The following is a 19,260-nucleotide window of genomic DNA, read 5'->3' on the forward strand; positions in this document are numbered from 1 at the left end:
CATTGGCTGTAGGACAGCGTCTTCGGAATTGTAATATATCTTCCATGAGCATAGGCGTGAGCCAATTCATTGCCCTTGTCCGAAAGCTTTGTTGAAGTCTGTGCCCTGGTCCAGCAGCGCCAATCGCCAGGCGAAGGCGTGTGTCCTCCTCTGGCTACCTTTTCACGTGAACTTTTTCGAGTCATATTTTGCGATAGAGAATTGGGGTTCAATGCCCAGCAAATCTCCGTTGTGCTCCGTTCGCGGCTGCCGGATTCTCTTCGGGGCGGGGGAGACAGTATCACACGGAGCAGCAAGGGCGCTGTGATGTACGTTAGGCGGCGGAAGTCGTATCATTTTCTCTCGACAGTTTTGATTCTCTCGAGTTCCATCTTGACTTCCCCGGAAACGCATGATCCTGTCTCTTTCCGTCTTGGATCACGTTGCCCTATCCCGCCCCATCTTCCGTTTCCCGTCCTTAAGCGCTTATTAACGCGGAGAGAAATGGGAGAGTTCGTCGCTGAGTTTCCTCGAGAACTGGGGAACTTCTAGCGAGGCATTTTCCTCTCGTCGGGGCTGGAAAGTACGCTTTAAGGATTTCTAGACTCGACGGCTTTTGGAGGGTGGGAGGGGAAGGGAGAGTAAGTGGTGTGGGGAATAAACCCGACTGTTTGCCGGGGGTGGATTTCTGCGGCACTTACCCCACGGAGTGCCTTCCGTCCCCGGCATTCCAGGAGTTTTTCTTTGTCTTCATTGGGTAAATATTAGCACAGGCGACGAATCATTTTGGGAATATCTCTTCGAATAAATTCCCTTGCGCCTTCCTTCCGTCTTTTGCAATATCCGCTTGCTTGTCATCCTGCTCCTAAAGATCTCTTGCGACGCTGTCAAATTACTATTTATGTTTGCTCAGATTTTCAATGGAATACTTTTAAAAAACGGTGGTTGAAAGCGTTTAAATTTTACGAGCAAACTGTTACAATCCCGAGCGTAGGAGCCTGCACTTACCTTACCTATCGTGTATGAACCAGAATTCCTAATTACGATTACCGTTCATTGAGAGCCGACGGAATATGATTCGCGAGATATTAAATGGGCACTCGCTTCAAAATGGGATTTTGCGATTTAAAATATAATCTGATGGAGCGTCCATTTCCCGCAATACATTTGTATGTGGGGTTCTGTTGGCAGCAGCGTCGTGTACACGCTCATCGCTTGGCGGGATGACATCCCGTTGACTGCTGCGAAGGTATGGAACAGCTGATTTAGTTAAGTTGTCGCTGCCATAGTAACACGGCCGTACCACTTTCCTTTTGCGCTACAGAAAAGCTATGCTGTAATATTTGTGGCTGGAATGTGTTCCAAACCCATGGATGACTCTCAATTCTGTCACAGAGCAGTGTTTGACGTCAATGAAGTGTCGACGGTAGGATTAACTGCGATTGAAGCATGGCCGCGTCATTGTGGCGCATGAGGAAGGAGTCGGAGGGTCCATCCACGGCCTCATGTGACGATAATACCCGTGTTGAGTTCTTCTGTGATATGCATCCGTTAGACTTGTGAGTGTTGATAACTTGGCAAATTAGTTTTGGTTCTGCCTGTGTCAAAACAGCTCAAAATTATATTGCGGAGAGTTATTGACTTCTCTTCGATTTTGGTCATGATTGACAAATACCTAATGCGAGATAATATTAATTGGCAGTAATTAGATTTAGTATTTATGGGTTGAAACTGCGAGTGATACTTTATGAGCTATCGATGTGTTGGAGGCTTCTGAAATGTCAGTGTAGAGGAGGATGGAAAAGATGAAATGGACAGAATGGTAAACAGACGAGGAGGTGCTGGTACGGTGGGGGAGGAGAGGGGCTTGTTGGGAAAAATGGAAAAGAGGCAGCAAAGATGGATTCAGAGATTTTTTATTGGTTTGAAGACTCTGATAGAGGGGAGAATGTTGGGTAAACGAGAAAAGGGCATGAATAGGATAGGGATGTTGGGCGGGATGAAGGGAGTGTATGTACGGAGATGAAGAGGGGCTTGTTGTAGGCTTGGATGTTGGGTTGTGTGTTGCTAGGAAAGACAAGGGAACGTTTGATATACAGTCTGTGTCCATGCTAAACCTAAACAGTAGACTTAATTGATGGTTTCCGTCGTAAGTTTATGGAATCGATTCATATTGGAAATGAAACAATAGTAACTTTGTGATTCCACAGAAAATTTATTACTTTACTATTAACGGTAGACTACCGAATAGTAATAATTGATGGGTGCATCTGTTTGCTATCTCTCATATAAAATAACTTATCAACCGAAGTTACGGTTTACCGATTTACTATCAGTCTTGAGACAGACAGTTATTTATTTTCTGTCAATTTCGGAGAACTTTAACGGCCGTTGTTTAAACGTATTTTTTCAATTGCATCATAACAAGGGGAGCCACTGCCGCCATTTATTGACAAAAATGAGGTGAATGCGGTTCGTAAAAGGAGACTTCATTGTAGTAATATATACGTATAATTTCATTCTTTTAAGGGTTGAGTATGTTGAGCGTGCAGAAAAAGCTGTCTTTGAGGACTCAGGAGGCGCACTAATTTAATCGCCGCATGAGCGAAATAGCTTCGCAGATGGTGTTAATGAGAAGACTGTTTAAATTAACCCATCGTTCTCCATATAAATCGGGATAACTTGAGGTAAACCTACTTACATGAGCATTTTGATTCTAGAAATCCAGTTCCACCCCCTAGATCTAGTATCTTTAGATTAGTCTGGTGTTTATTCACCCCCTGCCACACACCCTAGCGGTTGCTTGCAGAGTACTGAATGTCTATATAAATACGATATATATCTACCTCACTGGAGTAGCTAGCTCTATGGGCGACTTGAGTTTGGGATACGTCGGGCATTCAAGACCTTCCGCGTTCCATTTGAAGTGGATGCTCTCGAGTTCGAGAGTCAAGGCGTGATCCGGCGAGCGCTAAAATACCTGCCCTTGTACTTCGCTCGGTGTTGCGATATGTTCGCTCTTCGTTCGTCTAAGCCTTTGATGCCCTCCTCGTTTTTTGTTAAATTGTCGTCATCAACCGAATCCCACGAATTTTCCGTGAGTTGGAGCGGCATCAAATGCATATTTGCCGTAGAGATACGGACGGCAGTCTTCCTTTCTCTTTGAGCCCGCTTCCTCTAATCGTTCGGCCCCCCTCACTCCACTCCACCCTTTGACGCCTTGATTCCGCGCGCAAAGGAAAACGGCAGCGGCATCCAGTCCTTTCATGACGCCCGCGGAGTCCACCCGCTCCTCCCTAGGCACGCGCGCCCTTCCGACCGCTCCGCTCGTCACCCGCCGACCATTACCATTGTTCTTCTGTGAAAGAGGTGAAACGGAAGTTGTTCTATCGCTTACGCATTTAGCAGTGCCTTTGATATCCCATGGCGTCACACTCATAGCATTATTTTTACGATCGGTCTTCAGACTTTGGCTTCGACCATTCGGGCCGCAAATGGGTATACGCTCGGTGGTAATTCGATTTCTGAGACAACCTGAAAGTTTAAGACCTATGGCACGGTAAACTTGGTTCTGGAAAAGCAAGTACAACGCACCTGATATCCATGCGGCGTTAGAGCTCCGTGATCCAAGGGTTTCATTGGCGCGCTCAGTGACGATGTATTAATTGAAGATTTTGCCATATGGAAATTAAAGATTTTGTTTGATTTATCATTCGAATTTAAGTGTTTGGTTCGGACTTGTATAGTGAGAATACGGTGGGAAATGTTTTGCATCTTTGATTGCTGAGGAGAATGAAATTACGAGGGCTGTCCAGAAAGTAACCTTCGTTTTCGTGTAGTGTGAGAATTAGAGAGGGAAGCCGAATGGTCGCTGTATTGACGCACGCAGTGTGTCAGTAGGCCTCGAGCTGCCCTGGTCGGAAGGTCGTGCCGCTTGTAGTTAATTTACAATATATGAATACAAATAAATAATACAATTCCCGCCAAATGTGAAGCTCGTTCCGTGATAAGTTTTTTACTGATAAAAAAACTTCAAAGTTGCTGACATTCATCGGGAAATTTGTACTCGGTACGGACCAAACGTGATGAGTGACAAGAGTTGTGCGTCAGTGTTGTCGTTTGTTTAAGAGTGAGCACAAATATCCATGATGATGACAGAAGTGCGCCACACGCCCTTGCGGCGGCTTGCGGGGTATTATGTAGATGTAATTGTAGATGAAGTGGCCGCCTGTCAGTGGTGAACAATGGGCAGAAGGTTCGTGAAAACTGGCGTTTTGCGATATCTGAAATCTTAAGACGGTGTTCCATCGATTTCTACAACTCTGTTGCATGGAAACACTACTGGAAAGTTAGGCTATTACATGTATTGTGCTCGTCTCGACGAGGAACCACCAGATGCCGTCATCGGTTAGGAGCGATCTCAGGTGGCAGAATTTTATGCTGAAGGAATTCGTGAACTAGTTCAGAGATATGACAAATGTTAACATCTGTTTGGCGTATGCATAAAATAGTAGAGATATGTAGTGTAGAATGAAAATAATGAATGTTCTCTATCTATTCCAGTGTATTTTTTATAACATTACGGAGATTAATATCTGGACAGCCCTCGTAGCTTTGACTTTAAAGTATGACCTTGATCGGGAATGTATAGTTGCGGCCTGCCATGGTTCAGTGCAGGCAGGTAACTGGTGCCAGGTGGAAGGCAGCTTTTGCACCCTGCGTTGCCCACTCTGGGCCGGGCGCGAATCTCGCCGACAGAGGTTTGTCCTCATGTTTACATTTGGGAGCGCCGCCGGCAGAGGGCGTGGTATCGCGTTCATTTCCAGGGCCGGGCTTCGCTCCACCGTGTGCGATGTCCGTCTAGGGCGCGTCATTCGTCGTGATTTACTCCTGGCGCGCGTTCACACGTCCCCAAGGGGCACAATGGTTGTTTCCCGTCGTTGGAAAAATTCCCTTTATTTCTGTAGGCCCCCAATTTTGACCGATGGGGAGTTGAAATAATACTTAATACTACCTTGATCAAAAATTTCCCGGAATTTATTCAGAAAATTAAAAATACAAGTTTATTCATCTAAATCTATATTGTCCCCTTCAAAGTAATCCCCATCGACTGCAACACACTTATGCCAGCGCTTGATCCAATCCTCGAAACATTTTTTATATTCGGTTTTCGGTATGTCCATCAGTGCTTCCTGCGATTTTTCCATTACTTCCTCTCGGCTGCTAAAACGCGTTCCCCGTAATGGTTTTTTAACTCGATTGAACAGAAAGAAGTCACAGGGAGCCAAATCAGGTGAATTCGGTGGCTGTTGGATGGTATCTGTTGCATTTTTCGTCAAAAAATTACGAATAATGATAGCACTGTGCGACGGTGCGTTATCATGGTGCAAAATCCACGAGTTTTCTGCCCACATTTCTGGTCTCTTTCGGCGAATTGCTTCACGCAAACGTCTCATAACGCCCAAATAATACTCTTTGTTTACTGTCTGGCCTTCTGGCAAAAATTCATGATGCACTACACCGTTGTAATCCATGAAAACCGTCAGCATTGCCTTCTTTTTTGACTGAAAACGACGTGGTTTTTTTGGTCTCGGCTCATTTGGTGAACGCCATTCACTTGCCTGATGTCTGGATTGCGTGTCGTACTCATAAACCCACGTCTCGTCTCCAGTAATGATCCTTTTGATGAATGTGGGATCGGATTCAGCCTCGCAAATCATGTCTTTTGCGACGTCAACACGGTCTCTTTTTTGCATGAAATTGAGGTCTTTGAGGCACCAACTTTGCTGCTACACGACGGAAACCCAAATCATTAACCACAATGTCTTGGGCGGATCCATAGGCAATGTTCAAGTCCTCCGCTATTTCTCTGATGGTTAATTTGAGGTTATTGACCAACATTTCTTTTACTTTATCAATTTTTTCACCGACTTTCGATGTCGATGGTCTGCCACTGCGTTCATCATCTTCGATTGACTCACGACCACTTCTGAACCGCTCGTGCCACTGGTAAACGACCGTTTTTTTAGAGAATCGTTGCCGAAACACTTTTCCAACATTTCCAACGTCCGTGCGCCACTAAATCCGTTTTTTACGCAAAATTTAATACAAGTTCGTTGTTGCAAATTTAAATCCATTTCTGAAATTGTAAAAAATCGCCAACACACACAGAGATAGATGTACTCTTGGCTACGTATCTTTTGCAAATGTCAAGTTATGACACTAAGATTTAAAGGGAATATCAACAACAGATGTACCAATTTAACAAAAAAAACAGAACTCAAATCGGAACGATGGGAGCGCCACACGGTGGTTATTCCGGGAACTTTTTGATCAAGGTAGTATGTTTGTTAATTGAATTCTAAGGAGTCATTAAAATTCCTTCGTACAGCGTTTGTTTATAAATATTAGTTTAACTTTGATATGGGGCGTATGGCTCGGAAACATAGTCGTTGTCACTGGAAGCCAAACATAGACGGGACGCCTATGAGATGTTGGGCTGGAGAGGAATACTTATGGGTAAGAAAACAAATTAGGTGTTCTAGGCAGCGCAAGGGAAGGTGGAAGTGTATCGGTCAGAAATTGGAAAAATGTAAGAGAAGTTGATGTTTCTCGTTCACTTTTCAAGAACCTTGTGATTGAGCGGCAGTGGACTTTGGCGGCGGGCGGTGAGGGGAGGGCGTTGCGTAGGGGTGAGGAGGTGCCTGCGTCAAACCTTCTTGGGAGCACTCTCTAATCGGGGGGACTATTGCTTGTGATAGTCACTCATTGAGTGTTCCAAATTAGGTGTGGCTCTGGAGCAAGGGGGATCGAGATGGTGCGGGGGCTAACGTACTGGCTTCCCACCCTGAGGGCGCGGGTTCAAATCCCGGCGGTGTTGAATATTTTCAGAGGTATCTCGATCCCTACTTGAGGTTCTTTGTGGAGGGCACTTTGAGTGAGTACGACGTCCGTCGGATGGGACGTTAAACTGCGGACCCCTTGGCGCCTTTCGCAAAGAGTAGGCCAATGCCGACGCCGGGTTTCTATCCACCCTTCATCCTTTCCTGTCCATCCCCTATTGCGAAAATGACCTCAGCTGTCGGTCGCCTCCCCTCAAAACTACTACTCTGGAGCAAGTAGCTGTGAATTTTATCGCGTTCTAAAGTAAAAAATACAAATGGGTTATGTCCAGTAATTGGTGGAAGTTAAGGCATGGAAAATTGAGGAATATTTCTCAGTCTCTGAGGATTCCTAAAGAAAGAGGGCCTTTCAGACTTTACAACAACGTCATATCTTTTTACAACAAGTGAACCTCGTTTCGACGGCGCATCGTCGTTTGGGAAAATGTTTCCGCCGGTCGATTCTTCTTCTCCTCGTGCCAATTGGTCTTCTCCTCCGGCACTACGGGCGAGGGCAGTCGCCTCGGTGCCGCCCCACCCCCTTCGGTCCGCCCCTGATTCCGAGTCGAGGGACACTCGTCACCCCCTTTGCCTTGCGCTCCCGAAAAAAGGAAATTGCACTTCTCTTCCTTTTTTCATTCCGGAGGGCGTTGACGTCATTTCTCATCAGCCACCACCTCGTCTACTCCACTCCTCCTTCCCCCCTTGCCTCAATCCCTTCGCCTTTTCAGCCCTGCCTCCCCCCCCTCGGCTCCTTGTGTCCCTTCTCTCGCCTCGAATCCCACCTCACGCTTTCCTACCACTCTCAGGCCTCGCCCGCACCCCTTGCCCCCTCTTCTCTCTCTCCCATATTTATGGCCCTTATAGTGAGTCCTTTCCGTTCTCCCACACTCGCTCGCATCTCACCATTACATCTAAGACTCTCTTGTCTTGGATTCGCGGTGAGTCGATATTGTCCTCGATCCGCTATAAAAAACATCTTGCTTTTCCGAATGGTGCGCCCAATATTTCTTCCGGTTCCTCTTCCGCCGAAATTTTCCGCAGTGCGTTTTTTTGACGCCTGGCACGATTTTGTTGGTGGCGTTGACCCTTGTGCGAGCGCTGATTGACGTTCAATATGCTCTCTGTCATGCATCCGGGGAATCCGTGAGCACGTTGATCTCTAGAGCGAATGTCATATTTGCTGTACAATGATCTTCCTATAATTCAACTTCCCGTGGATGCATTGTTTCTATAGCGCATGCTCTGCGTCCAGTGGTGTCAGTAATTCGATTGTCCTACTAAAACTTAGGGTGAAAATTCGGGTAGGAAATTTGCCGTTTATTCCGTTTTACTATGGCCAAAATGTTGCGCTCCAACCATATTAGTTCGAAAGACGTAATTCGTTAATCCAAATTTTCTATATTCGAAGTAACTATCCAAATTCGAAAGAAACCTGACAAATATAATAAAAATGTCGGCATGCAAAGTGAAATTGTTATGTTAATACTTTTCAATATGGCGTCTTCTTGCGGTTTTTTTACATTTGGTAGTTAAAATAATGGCTACGCTGTTATCCCATCTTCGCGCGGAGAAATTAGTCAATATCAATTTAGAATTAAAAAGAGTGACAGACTTCATGGGTGCTTTTCTACGCTATTTACTCAAATAAATGCAACCGGTGTCACCTAAAGAAGGCATCTTGCAGCTAACTGAAACGTCCATCTCAATATATTGGAAGCGTGAGCTGGAGAGGGAGGGTTATTTTGAGGGGAAGAAGCATGGTGGGGCATAGGGGGGTGACGGAGAGAAGGCAGAACGCTGGGCCTAGGGAAGGCGGTGGGTAAGTTAAGCGTAAACGGACGAATGATGCGAGGAGTCGTCCAGAAGAGGACGACCGATGGAAGGTAGCATGTCAGCGTGTCAACATGCGGCCCTTTAAAAACTATGAGGGGGCGAGGGAGAACATGATTGACTGGGGATGCCGCACATTACATTAGGATAGTAGATGGTGTTTGAGACCCAGAAACTGACCCCTCCCTCCCTTGGCCAAGGTTCCGTGGCGGTTGGGAAAGCAGGAGGGCGGGTTTCTGAGCTAGAGGGACCGGGGAGGAGGGAAGGTTGCTCATGGAGTGAACTATATAAGGGGAAGGAAATTGGTGGAAAGTGAAGTAGAGGAAGTTGGGATTGGTCGTCATCGAGAAAATATTAGGCACTCAAGTCATTTGGGAACTTACAACCTGCTTCAATGCATCCATTTTTAAATCGTTTGATAAGGACTGTAGAATTCGAGGCCGGAATTTGCTGCTATTAGCAATGTACAATAAATTTTAAGTGAATGGGTGCGCAGTATAGGTGTTTTCAAAATAGCTCACATGTTCCCTGAAGTGTTTCAGGACACTTATGCTTTATACTCTGTGTATATGTTGATTCCCTGACATTATTATAGCAATTAGGGGGAAATATCGAATCGTTGCGTCACCGTCACGCAAGTATCGGTTTACCCGGGGAAGGTATATATATATATGTTCACCTGAAATCGTAATTAATGTTAAGTGGAGAATAAACGACGAATTATAAAATGGTGTTCGCGATATTCTGTTGGAGCTCAAGCATAGGTTAGTCATTGATGGAATTAGATCCAATTTTGTGAAAGTAGCCTCTGGTGCTCCAGGCGGAATCGTGTTTAGTCCTCTCCTTTTTTCTCGACAGTGACATCTATTTTAATATAACCAACAAGGACCGATTTTTCTCTGATGGCACAGTCATCTTCCTGGATATTTATAACGAAACTCACTGTGAGGATCTCAACAATATTATTATTATCCCCATTGTACTACGGTGGGAGAGATCATGCCAATAAATTTATAGAGACTAAGTGTAGAATAGATAGATTCAAGATGTTATTTTTCCACGAACGATAAGGGACCAGAATAACATTGTCCGACCGCCTTAAAATTAGTCTGGTGTGTATTCACCCCCCGCCACACACACGAGCGGTGTATTTCTGGGTACTGAAATATCTCTCTATCTCAGTACATTTGTGTCAGGTGTGGCGTCTCCAATGAAATCTGAAATCGTGCGATATTGAATGTACATTCAAAGAAATTCATACACGCTAAGATTTGTAGATTGGGGGGGGGGGCGCAAACGTCAGACCTAACACGGGTACAACGTGGCAAATCGGGCTGTAATTGTTGAATGATTCCGGGGACGTGTTTTTGTTCGACAGCAAATTAGTTGTGGTCGAGGCACTAGGCGTTCCCATGCGCCCAAACCGTCATGTGTTTGAACGACCCAGACGGCCAGAGCATAGCATCTGAACGCAAGTGAGCGTCACATTCACTTGTCTCATGTTTTTTCATCGTACAAATATTTATTATAATGTTGAGAATATTTTTTGCTATTTAAAAGGAGTATTGCTATTCTTTTGTTTGACTAAATCGATTTTTAGTTGAATCTAGACTTTGGTATACAAACTATATTTGTAAAGATTGTATTAACTCATCTATATCATAAATATCTGAAAACATATGTTGAAAAGAGAATTAATTTTGGTTTGGATGACATCGAAATGGCGTAAGAGTTTGCCATTTCAGTATGGGGCCATCCGGCAACTGGCTAAATAGACATCGTGTGGGTTCAACGTTATATCGTGGCAGTATTTCTAGTCTCCAATTACGTACACGTATGCAACTGATAGCACAGCGAGAAATCAAGGGACTGCCCTACTGAGCGGTTGTAGAAGGAATCTTTTTTCCTCGCGCGTCTTTCGTGACCGCAACAACATGCATGACAGTTGGAATTTCCGAAAGGAAATCGATTATAATTATCCAATACCGTATTTACCGATCGCCTGCGCCGGCTTGCCAGGGGCCTTGTCCCGCCGAACGTCCTCGTGTTGGTGTTGGATGGAGGCAATCTCCAAGAAGTAGCATCTGAATGACACTGGAAAATCCCTTTCCCGAAAAAGTCAAAACAAGCCATTAACTATGTGCCAAAATCCGATCCATTTGAATAGCGGAAACGGTGGGATGTTAGGAAAAATTACTTCAAATCCTGTGATTTTGGGAGGGAAAATCTAACAAATGTACGCTTATGATTTCATTATTTCCAAATCATAACTTGTTCAATTCTTTCTTGGAAAATTAATTACGTAATGGTATACGTTGTGTTGCTGTTATTGATTCTTATTTTAAGCACTGAAATCGAGAGGTTTAATGATAGTGTTAGTCAATTTGCAGGTACAGGTAAGCTATATCCCACTCTATAATTATTTTTTTTGTTCCCTTGCTGCTAATTTCAATTGTAATGACTTTTTCCCGTGGGAAACCGGATAAACAGGGAAGGTAAATAAACCCAGAACTGCTGATAGCCTGCTGAAAAGTCACAAAAAGAGGAGAGCGCTTGTTCCTTACTCCAATACAGGGAAAGCAGCCATATGTGAGAACTACAGAAGAATAAGTTAGATTTAACGCGCGGTCTAATTGTTTCTCTGGCTTATCAATAAGTTGATGGAGAGGAGAGTAAAATATTTCAGGGGATACTGAGTTTGGTCTCAGAAGGCAAAGACGGTGAAATCGGCCGTCAAGGGTCGACCGTGGGTTTTTTAGGATTCATATACATCGATTACTTGCAAAAAGGAAAACCAATAAATGGAGAATGTCATGCAACGGGTAAAGTGTGCTGCGCTGATTTATTTCCTCCCTTGCACCGACCGCCCGCAGCCACGCAGAGATGAGCCCATTGGATTAAGCGCCTTATCGGGCAGGTGTGTGGCTTCAAACTCATGTAATATCTTCGATATCCCTCAGCTACGCACAAAAAATAGAATTTTCTGCTAATGAGAACTTACTAGGAAACTATAGGTGACAAAGGGAGCCAAACTAGCCCTGTGTACCCTGACCCTGAGAATTGCATGCTCGTAGGGCTTAAAATAGCAGTGATTACCCTGGTCGGTCGGCTGGCTGGTCCTTTGTCAGTATAAAACAACTAGTTTACCGAAGGCGGTTGTCTTAAGTCGGCACCAATAGTGACTGGTATCCAGCAACAAGAACTGTTCTCCCGAAGATTCGGCCTCTGGTTTCCAGGGTACTTGACCGATTTCATTCCAATAAGACGCATGAGCTGGAGTGACCATGGGAATGAAAGGAGTATAACTGGAGTCGCATTAAGCATTTATCAGACTTATCTATCAACAGAAACCCAAATAATTTCTAAGGCACGATGGAACGGTAGAAGAACAGACATTTCCTCTAATAGCGATGACCCGGGCATCCCTCAAGTTGTAACTCATCGTATCGTTAGTAAATGAATGCAAAATAAAGCTGCTAGGAGATGGTTATATCGTAAGCATCGTTATAACCGCTGAACGCCTTCTACGCTTGAAACATGTTTACTGGGCTATTATGCAGTCCAAAATAAATGATTCTTCCTGGAATTAGATAAGAGCAGATTCATATTTTTTTAGTTTTCTAGGTTATCGGCCACCTGCGCCAATACTTATCCCCTTAGCACATGCAATATACATACATTTTCAGAATCAATAAACATTTGATTTCGTCAGTGCAATGCTAAAAAAAGAAGGGGAGAATATTGTTTAAATATTGAGGACTGGTATTATAGTGATCCCTCAAAAAGATTTTTTTAAATTGATATTTTGATATTTTACTACCCTGCAAGCCATCGCTAGGATGTGTGACAGGGGCTGAATACACACTAAGTTTGACCAGAATATGACCCTACCGCGGTCGGACAATGTTTTTCTGGTCCCTAGGTTTCGTCGGGTGGCCGTAAAACCGGTCCTTAGTCACGCGAGGACATTTAACAATAATAGAGTTAATTTGTGTGGTTCCACTGATCATATCTAAACTGTGTAGATCGTTTCAGATTAAGGCGATTGCGATGCAAGAAAATGCGGAGGTAGAGATTAAAAGAGGGAGAAGGGGAAAAGGTGAGATGGAAAAGGGGCGGCGGGGAGACAAAAGAAGGGGAGGGGGAGGAGCGTCGAAAAGAAAAGACAAGAAACAGGCGGAATTCATTGAGGAACTTGTTTTTTCAATTCATTTTCCATATCGCGGAGAAAGAGAGACCTCACCCGAAAGGTTGGACGGAGCGAAGATAATAATATTCCTAAGGCGAGAGGAAGGCGAGGGAGGGAGGTAGGCCTTTCCTTCTCTTTTCAACGGCCCACCCGGCACGTCAAATCTTACTCTAATTCGAGGACGAAGAATGGGAGGACGTTGGCGATCTTTTCTTTTAATTCAAGCGTAATTTAAATGAGGAAATGAAAAGAAAAGTGCCTTTCACGTCCAAATAATAAATGCCTAGTTTTCTTTCGAATCACTTTCATATTTGAAAAATGAATTATTGAGATAAAGGATGAGCTTGTATTTATTTAATATCCACGCTTTGAATATACAAAATAGGATTAACGAAATGTGGTAATTTATATTCAAAATTATTGATTCAGAAGCGCTGGCGAATAGGTTGTAGGTTATCAGTCTTATTCTTACTTAGTAGCCGACGAACCATCCTTGTCATCGGTTAATTAAGTTTTTGTCGGAAATAATTGCGTTTGTTGACCGCGGGGCCATAGAAAAATGATAACAAAGCCCTTCTCCCTAAAAAGCGGACTGTCGAATTTATTTCCCTTAAATATGCAGCATTTATATGGGATGTTCTGAAACTCCCTTCTCCAAACTGCGGGTGTCCCTTCTCGCGAGGCAGCCATCCGATATGGCTGACTCCCGAATCGCTGGGATAACACATGCGGAACAAATAAAGCCCCGTCCCATGATATATAATGGCGATGCAACTCATTCTTGAGCATATTTGATATCAGAATAACTGTTAGCGACCCGGAAGGAAAGGAGAAGGAAAAATGCGTTTTTCTTTTTGATTCTTAGTAGCTTTGTTATAAATGTCATACTAGTATAACCTTAGATTATTGACCATCTTTTAACCGAACTCTTTTAACAAACTTAACTTTTGATGTTGCATGCCTGGTGTGTAATGACTACCTACCACAAACCCTAGTTTGCAGAATACCAATTAGATAGAAAGATGAAATACCGAAACGCTCCCTGATTGCCGGAACGTCACCAAGGGACGGGAGATTATGGCCAATGACATCACGCGTACCAACCGTGATAAACTGGAGACTTTGCTTGGTTACTTTGTAGGTTAGGAGGACGAGAACACGGTAGTTGGGTAAATGATTACAAAAATGTGTGAATAATTTACACAGTCTTTGTTATAACGTATTGGCAGCGAAAGAAGTCGGTCGGATCGAAAACGCGGGGAAAATATTTGTTTCACGTTTGAAATGCTCTCACGCGTTCCTTTACCACGGGGGACATGGGCGTGGTTAGTTGTCGTCCACCCCACGCTGGGGGGGGGGGATGTTGGACTTTAATATGGAGCGTAGTTATGTTCGGTGCGGAAACATTGTCATTGAAGCAGGATAATAGGTGTAGATTGGAGGCCTTTGAAATCTGGGTGTGGAGAAGAATGGGGAAGGTGAAGTGGACAGAAAGGAAAACAAATGAGAAAGTGTTAGGTATGGTGGGTGGGGAGAGGGAATTGTTAGAAGAAATCCAAAGGGGATAGGAAAAATGAATGCAGAACATGTTTATTGGCGATTGGATGTTGAAGACTGTGATAGAGGAGAGAATGTTAGGCAGGCGAGGAAGACGCAGGATTAAGGTGGGAATGTTGGATGGTAACGAAGGGAGGAAGGAAGTATACGAAATTGAAGAAGGGTTAATTGTGGTGTGGGTTCGGGTTGTGTCTTGGGCGAGGCTAAGAAATGTAGGGTTGTTAAGTTAGGGTTAATACAAAACCAACCTTAAACGGCAGGCCGTCTGTATAGATTATATTGTACCCTGAAAAGTAACGCCTATCAGATTTAATGTTAGTGTTATTTTTTTCAGTCCTCAAAAATATCTGTGAAACGCACTTTATCTCGATCTGCGATTTTGTGTTTATCTACTCTATTATCTTAAAACGTTGGTCTTTCCAAGTTGGCCGATGTTCAACTTCGGGGACCAGTGAAGGCGAATGCCAGGTTACACGGTGGCTGTGCAATCACGGCAGTTTTGGCTTTGCTAAGTATAGTATTCGTGGATTCGGAGTGAAGGGTGAGTCGGTGCGGAATCGAGTTGCAAAATCCACGAGTTGCTTTTTAAAACTTGTGATGATTTTTCTAAGCTTTGGCTGACGCAAATTACGTAAAACTTGAACTTAATGATCATTATTGACTATTCACGGTGTACTATGAAAAAAGACGCACTCAATTGCCTTGAAATGAATTACGAGCTTTCAAAATTTCCGTTGCTTCTTGATCGTACTTCATAGAAGTACCTAGGTATTTTTGTCAACGCGGTTCAACTAATAAACGATGAATAAATGGCCCATGGACAAATAAAACGACGTTAAGATTGAAATTTCTTTTCTTTCTTCCGTGACTTCTCAATGCATCATAATTTAATGGCGGAGTAAATGAAGTCGAGCACCTTACAATTTATATTTAAATGTGATGAGTTAAATTTATATTTTTGTAGCATGAATATTAATTTTGGAGGAACCTAGCCTCTTTTATTACATCCAGAATCCCAAAAGATTATTTTTAATGAAAGGAAAAGAGACAATCAAACTAGGGTATATTGAAACCTTTAACTCGAGTATCGCGGAAATTGAGCCTTTATGAAAAGGCACTGCTCGTACGAGGAAGAAATTTTTATTGGGTGAGGGCCCTCGTAATCACTGCGCGTTCATTTGAGGTGGAAGTCTAGCCTCGGAATCCTTTTCCCCGAGGGGGACAAAGAGGCCCCGCGGTTGCCAGGGGCGCTCGTATATGCTATAATCGGCTTTAGAGTGGCGGTCCCTGTGTGAATCCTCCCCGTGAAGCGGACTCGTACCGTCGTACGCCACACCGTTTTAAATATATTCATCGCCATGGTTTTCAACCTTCTTTACGGTGCTTTGAGGACATTTATTGAATCACAATGGCAATACCCTCCTGTTTGAATCGGAATGTTTGGTGAGGGGACGCTGTCGTAACATAATGCTTGTTCATGGTAAAGCTCTGCGGTGTTTTATAACGTTTAATTTATTTCTCGCTTCCACAGAAGTTATTATTTCTTAATTCATGCTTTCTGTGATTCCTGAGTATCCTGAAGGATTGTACCGAGCGATAATACCCAACATTCGTACAAGTAGTGTATACCCTCAGGTTTAACATCAGTTTTCTTTCCCGAATTAATTCATGATTTGATTGCAATGGGGCGGAGTTCGCTCACCACTGTTAGCATTTTGCTCATTCATGTTGGTTTATTGAAACGCAAAAATTGCCCTGGAAGACCGGATGAAAATTCTTTGTTGGCTGGATAGCCGGGCTGGTAACTTATCGGAGCGACCTCTCTGATTAGTCGCCTTCCTTACTGCCCAACACTGTAAAATGTACTCTTGGCTTGACTTAAGTTTCGCAAGTCGAAACTGAGGTCGTAAAAATAAAGTGTCCGTGGTAATGCAAAGTGGTTTGCTTCATTTTATTTGCTTCGCTAAGCCATGTCTGCCCAATCACAGATTGAATCTCCTGCGCAAATTGTAAGGATGTTTCTTTTGTGATGATGTGGTAGGTTACTTTAATAGCAGTTCAAGGGATCACGCAAGATTGTTGCTCGAGCAGCCTTCTGATATTCCGACACTACCGAAGGAACCATGTTGACACATACCTTTCTCATAAATCTTCAGTAAGCTTGCGATGCATTGTGGTTTTCAGAGTATTGCACTCTTCTGCTAACGTTCTGACACTTAAGCAGCGGTCGTAATATAGCATATCTCCCACTTTTTGAACATTTTCGTCGCACTGTGTCGTTGACGGACGTCCGGCGTTCTTCGAGGTCAGCCTCTTCTCCTCTACCCTCCCAGAACATCTTGTGCCATTTTGGAAGCCATTCATTGGGACATTGCTTCATTTCCATAAAAATCCTTTACCATGAAAATGGTTTCCAAACCCGATTTTCCGAGCTTAAAACAACATTTTATCGCGTATCGTTGCTCCATGGAACGTGGCATCGTGAATTCGTGACGCGACCCTCGAACACGTGTCCAGTCTAGCAGCCAACCGCATCCTGTAACGGCCCTCAGTCAACTGACGCGGGTTGCGTAGCTTTCCCAAGAATCTTACCACCTTTCACGCGACAAATCGCTCCACTCCAAAGGTCCGCGTGGGCGGAATCATTAAATCATGTAACTTACTTTTGGCCCCGACCCTGTTAATTCTCTTTCCATATCAAGTGTAATAAAATATTTTTGCGGTTTTTAAGTGAGCATGTGTCACGAATCGTATGTATCATTGTCACTTAACCTTTCCTTTTTATTTATTGCCTTTACTGTAACGACATGTGTAAATCAAAAATGTATGCCTTTATATGACAGTCATCGCCCAGTACAGTTGAAATGAATCTCAAGTATGAAGTGTGTTTGCTGTGATGAGGGAGTAGTGATGTTGCGAATACTGTCGTGTATCATTGTGGATAATATCTCATTAGAAATTGCTGTCATAATTGTACGAATTCGACCTCTCACCGGGCATGGTTGGAGCCAGTCAAAATAAAACCGAGTCATACAACGTGAGATTCAGCGGATATTATGTATCGAGCAGTACAATACGTTGAAGTGAGACAGTTGAATTACGAGTACGTCAAAATAAAACTTTTTCATTCCACGTAAAAATAGGGCACTTAAGCGACAACGTATACTCGTTGTTCATCGTGGGTGAAGGGCGTCTGAAGATTTTCCGAATGTAGACGAAAAGTTTTGAATACCTTTGAACGACACGTACTGAACGAAAGCGAACTGCCCCCTCCTGCATCGTCGACTTATGTGTATCCACCCTTTTTACGTCGACACAACTGCTTGTTTCCTTCCGTTTAGCCACGGCATCACGGAGAGCACACTCCCTTTCAGGGCCGGCTGGCCGGGATTCGCCGCCCGCGAGGGCCCAACGGACCACGCGTGCCAGAAAGGATACTGCCGTGATGTGTTTCCATTCGGCGCTCGCTTACGGGGCGCGCGGATCGATAGTCACGAGGCCATTATTGCCCACCGCGCCTCTCTTCGATGCCGGGAGACCGCTCGCCGCGCCACCCACTGGCCAACCCCTTCCCCCTCCCCCCGCAACCCCTCTCTCTCTTTATTTATTTCATACTTACGCCCCTGTGTGCGTGCCAAGGTCTGGTGGACTTCGCGTCTCCGTCCGGCCCAGCTCTCACACGAAGGCCCACGGACATTTTCACTGGAAGGAGATTTGTGCTCACCTTATTTTTAGTTTTTCTTTCTATTTTTTGTGTTTTAGAGTGACTGCGATCATACTAAAGTAAAACACTCCGTCAGTACATTTTCATTGTTGCTCCCGAGCATGTGTCATGTGCCAGGAAAACTTCTGAATAGAAGGTAAGCACCCCTTATATCTTAGGGCCCCGAAGAATACCGTTCATTGGACTAATTTCAATGGATGAATATGTCGCTTCACTTTACGCGAAAGACAAAATTTAACTTCTGTAAACTGAAGCGCCCTCTGGTCGCAATTGTCGCCGTCGTGCCCTCTCTGGCGGGAGGTGCAACCAATTCAACCCTAGGGTGAGAGCACACGCCTTCCATGCCTATGCCTATATTAGGGGAATTGATTTCGCTGGATCGGCCAAGAACTGAAAAATTGGCATGTACCTTTTAAAAAACAGCAAGTCCTATTAGTTGTCCGCGAACGGATTTTACTTTGGGGAACGGGGTCGATCAAGAAGTCTGATGGACTTAGTGGAAATTGTAAGTCGTGCAGTAATTTCAACAAATTCCTCCCTCTTACTGTTTCTTTGGAAAGATGAAAAATGTCGGAAAATTCTTTCTAATTTTGTCTCCTCATCCCGTAGTCTGTACTTCCAAGCACTTATATTTATTTATACGTGGTGCAATATCGGTTAAGATAGTCTTATGTCTTATACATGTGTTTTGCACGAGCAAAGTTTTTTATATCGGATTCTGGCGGTGAGGGAAATTACGCAGTGTTTGTACGGTCTTGACTCACGATAGCAAAGTGTTGCAAGGGGTTTTTTCGGTGTCAATTGAGATTTTTATGAAGTTACTGAAATTGTTAATTTTGCTTCGTGGTCGTTATTTAATTGTAGACCTGCTAGTATGCCATTGGTTTTCTTGGATTTGGGTCTATAAATAGAACTTATATGCACTTGAAATCGAGGGAGAAGATTTTTATTATTTTTATGTCCATTTGATGATCTTTAAATGGTAATAATTTAAACATAAATAACGTACAAATAGAATAAAAAGCTTGCATATTATGCCAGTATACATAAACGAACAATCTTACCTACTTACTTAAGATCTCTATAATATGGAAATC

The 19,260-nt window shown here is 43.8% G+C and overlaps 1 protein-coding gene across 2 annotated transcripts in view; it reads left to right on the forward strand.

Moving 5' to 3' along the window:
* The window catches only part of LOC139692456 (transmembrane protein 47), a 987,299-nt gene that overhangs the window by 13,213 nt on the left and 954,826 nt on the right, over positions 1–19,260 (forward strand). The gene's annotated exons all lie outside the window — the stretch shown is intronic.

Source organism: Hetaerina americana, unplaced genomic scaffold (assembly GCF_022747635.1).
Source record: "Hetaerina americana unplaced genomic scaffold, ioHetAmer1.1.p SCAF_4, whole genome shotgun sequence".
Classification (NCBI taxonomy): Eukaryota; Metazoa; Arthropoda; class Insecta; order Odonata; family Calopterygidae; genus Hetaerina; species Hetaerina americana.